Raw genomic sequence first — 4,688 nt, forward strand, 5'->3', positions numbered from 1 at the left:
CGACCAAAACGTATTTTGTGTCCGAAAATGTCATTTTGTCTAATGCAAGAGCAATGATTCTGCTCTTACTTATTGAATCCAGTGTCAAATATGCAGGTGCTTGAATCCTGTAAAACTTCACGTGTTTATAATGTTTATAGTCTTAGATAATACGGCACGAATTCCGCTAACATTAAATCGCCTCTGTTGGATGTACGCACGTATTGAGTGTACAATATACTGGTTAAAGGTTAATGATAGGTTTAATAGTATACATTTAATACGTGCATACGCTCAATGCCTTAAAGCTAACCCACAGAGTTCCTGAACAGCCAAGTTTCACCAACTTCTGCTTTTATTGGAATCTTAGGCTGAATATTTTGGTACACTTGTTCTCTTCTGTACAGTGTGTTTTTAAAGAAACAGCTAAACAGAGTTTCAATTTACGACAAACTGACAAATACTGAAGGTATTTTTCTTCTCAAATTCACAGGTAACAGGGAATGTGATTTAAAGTGAATTAATGTTACCACTTGGCCATTAAAATCTTGACATTCTTCCATACTGTTTGTTTTTATACTCGATACACAGTGATCATTGTGAAAAATTATGACAACATCTAACTAATGGTTCTACTTAACAATGTGCACTGAAAGAAAGTATGTGAATTGCTTCAAAATGTGACACTGTTATCTTTTGAAACCAACCCCAGTACAGGGCTATTTTTTCAACAGGCTAAGTAATTTTATGTTAAAGTTATAATTAGTGTTTAAAATACATTACCTGATCATTTTGGTGTTACTAATCAGCCGCACATTGTCCTTAATGTTTCTGTGAATACCAGTGAATTTTATTTCTTTGTCTCAAAGATGAAATTTTGTTGAGGTTGTTGAAAAAAAGCTACGTATCAATTTGGCATGGCCTAAGTTGACTTATTGCCTCTTATTCAAAGTGCCCATTTATGAAGGAAACCATAATAAATGACTGATGTAAAACAAAATAATCAAAGTCTTGAGACGTCTGGTGTGGACGGGTTTTGGTAGATTTATCTTCTGTTTTATAATAACTGTTGTGTACCTCAATACCATTCATTAACAACGAGGATAAAGCAGACAATATCTAAAATTACGTTTTGTCTATTTAAAATGTCATGTCACCTGTACTAAAAGTAACTTTATAAAGCAAAAACAACAAACTTCAATATAAAATATTAACCTCCACCGCCTTTATTCTATAAATGTCTCGAATATAAATTACATTATTAGTAATATATTTTTGAACTATGTAACAATCTTTTGTAACAAAGCAAATGCCAAACTATTAAATCACATGTAAGAGAAAGACATACAAATGTGCCACAAATCTAAGATAAACTCTACTTGACCTCAAACGAAGTTATCTAAATGGCCAGGTGGAATGCAGTGGTGTTACCATGGGCTTGAATACATTATCATTATAGATCTTGTATAATCTAAATGGTCAATCTGAATAAAAAGAGGATATTTGTTTGTTTTAGTGTAAGATCGAAATATATTTCATCGAGTGAACACTATAATGTAATATTTTCACGAGTGGCGCAGCAAATTTTCTATTTATTTAATGTATTTTTAATGATTTTAGCCAAATTATACCCAGTTTGTCCGCACAACGTCATGACGTCATAATGTCGTGAAGTCATGATATTTTTATAGACAAACTGTAAATAGTTCTATTACGTTCCCTGGTTTTGTTTTACTTTTTATCATGATAGAAAGTATATATTTATGATCCTGTTACTATTTTTATACATCTAAATCTTTAGATCTGCTGAAGTATATTTACAAGGAATTTTTTATTATTCATAATTCGTATTCTTTCGCATTCAAGTCAGTGAAAAATAAAAATGATATTTCCACTGTTTGAAAAAGTGAAAATATCAATTTTATATTCACTGATAAATTTCAGTATTTCACTAAAGAGCATAATTTAAAAATGGCAGGCTTTATATATGCATTAGTATTGTTCTTGATGTTAGAATTATACCAATCAATATTATACAACAAGTACGAAAGTTGCTGCAAGATTCAGCTAAAGGAAACTCCGCATCAAACAAAGCAGTGTATGTAGTACTGAAAGAACCGGAGATAATATAACGATACTTGTGTCTTTGTTGTAGACCCTAGACAGTCTGATAGTGTTTCATGTATGTTGGAGAAAAATCATTGCCTTAAAATTTGTAGTGTGAGCAGGATTTTAGTGTTGTATTTATTGACCTAATTATTGACTGACCATGACCGTTATGCGAAACTGACCTCCAAGTTTTGGTGTATTGTGCTTAAATTCAGACTTACGTAGTTGTTCATCTGAAATGAATGAGTTTCAAACTTAGCTCAAATGGTATCAAGACTATTATTCTGATAATTGTCTAATCAGGAATGTGGGCTCTATATGATACCTTTTAAGTTAAATGATGATGAAGGACTAAGATGTACAATGAATGAAACAGAACAAATATCATTTTATCCCGCCTAGGGGCTAAAACCTACAGTTTAAAAAAAGAAAACAAGATAAATATAACTGTAGTATTATATTTTGACGATTACGTTGGTGCATTTACTTAGAAGCAATGAATATTGACTAAACAGTTCACTATAAACACCTTTACCACTATATACAGTCGTATACTCGGTCAATGTTGTGCAACCAGCCAACTCTCTGGAAAGACCATTGTTCTGATATTGCTAAAGGTCAGCCTGTAAGAAACCTACATTGACATAAAAGAGCAAGGATACTTTGAAATGCAAGTCATCTTGGTTCAAAGGCCAGTTTTTTGCCTTATTGTTAGGCGACATTTGTAAAATGTTTGATTATAATTATGCATATCAAACATTAAACACATCGATACTTAACTTAAAACAAAATCGAAGTATAAAACTAAAAATATTATACACTGTTCCAGAAATAAGTTTGGTGTTGATGACCGAAAGACGAATGGGCAAGGTCATGCCTACATTAAGATGACAGAGCTTTGCACCTATAGGGAGTTGAAGAGTGAACAACGACATAGTAACAACACGATACAAAATATACAACAATCCTTAACAAATGCTTATATAGAAGTAGTAGTATAAAACTTACTTGTATACAATCCAATAAAAGTAACATAATAAAATGGGTTTAAAAATAAGCATAAATTAACTTTACAGAGCAGTATCCAGAATTTCGGTTGGAATAAAAGGCCTATACCTAGGCATAGGAAATAGAGATCAATATAATTGCACCTTTGCTAATCCTACCAGGTGTTCTGTATTACAAAAAGTGGATCTATTGTGACATTTTGATACAAGCAAAACTGTATTATCTGCTCTAATATTTACCTACTGGTACTTCGTTTTATTATTGGCTTGTTAAAAGTTAATTTTTTACCATATGTAAGTTGACAGAATCATAGGAACCATGTCTTGAGGGGTAAATCAAACACAAATGAATAAATCCTTAATGATTTTGTTGTGCAAAAATGAATGATATAGTGTAGAAAACAGTTTTCATTTTCCACTCAATTGTGTAATTGCAAGGGAAGTAAACTTATAGATCTCAACTTATAAGCACTAGCTTAAGGCAAGAGTTGTCATTCTTTGTGGATCACAACTTTAAATTAAAAATTAAAACTTCTGTTATTGATATTAACAAAACTATCATAAACTCCACATTTGTGAAATCATTTTTAGTTATTTCAAAGACTTGGAAATTATTTTCTAGACTTTATTTAATGTAATATTATCATTGAAAATTTTAGAACCGATCTCTACTATACCCCCTATCATATGAAATGTGGCAAATAACAATGTCTACAACATAATAAATCAATATTTAAAATAAAATAACATATAAAATTATTACACACGAAAAGGGTAACATTCTTTCTGCGCATTCATCAAACTGAAAACGAAAGGAATTGTCCGCGTGATGTCCGACACAAATTGCATTCTTTACTGCTCTTTGATTCCTTTCCTGCTTCTTTTTCTTTCTAATGAAACGTATTGTTCTGTTTTGTGTTGTTAATTTTGATGCCATTTTTATGGGCCAGATCAGACATTAAAGATAAAAATTTGAAATTTTGCAAATCGAAAGGACAAAATGGTCATTTACGACATCCACATCACAAATACTTCGCGTTTGTGAGCGCGGAGAATTAAAAAGAAAAATTGTGTCAATAGGACAAGGATGCCCCCACATGATATGCCATTCTCTACATAGCAAACCTATCAAAGGGCCATAACTGTAGTTAAACTTTTCACAGAAAATATCCATCTTTTAAGGTCAACTGCACATGAAGCTTGTTCATCTGTGAAAGTTTAAAGCAAATCAGGCTAATAGCGTGGAAGGAGTTGGACACACAAAGTTTCGGGACGTACGGACAGGAGGTCTTACATAAGGGTATTTATGTGGCTACTCTTCAGTTCCCTCTATGTTCCTTTAGAAAAATAGCCATATGAAAGTTTAACGGAATTAATGACATCAGAGAAAAAGTACAGTTAACTATTGTTTCTATAGCCATCTATGTATGCAAATGTAAGCACGTACGGACGGACTAACGAACAGCAGCGACGCTTTGCGCCCCAACATAAATGTGTGGGGCATAAAAACACACACAATAAAAATGCCTTATTAAACAAACATTATTTACTGAATATCATATTCTGGGAACGCATTTATCTGGTGAAAAGCTA

This window comes from Mercenaria mercenaria, chromosome 15, assembly GCF_021730395.1.
Source record: "Mercenaria mercenaria strain notata chromosome 15, MADL_Memer_1, whole genome shotgun sequence".
Taxonomy (NCBI): domain Eukaryota; kingdom Metazoa; phylum Mollusca; class Bivalvia; order Venerida; family Veneridae; genus Mercenaria; species Mercenaria mercenaria.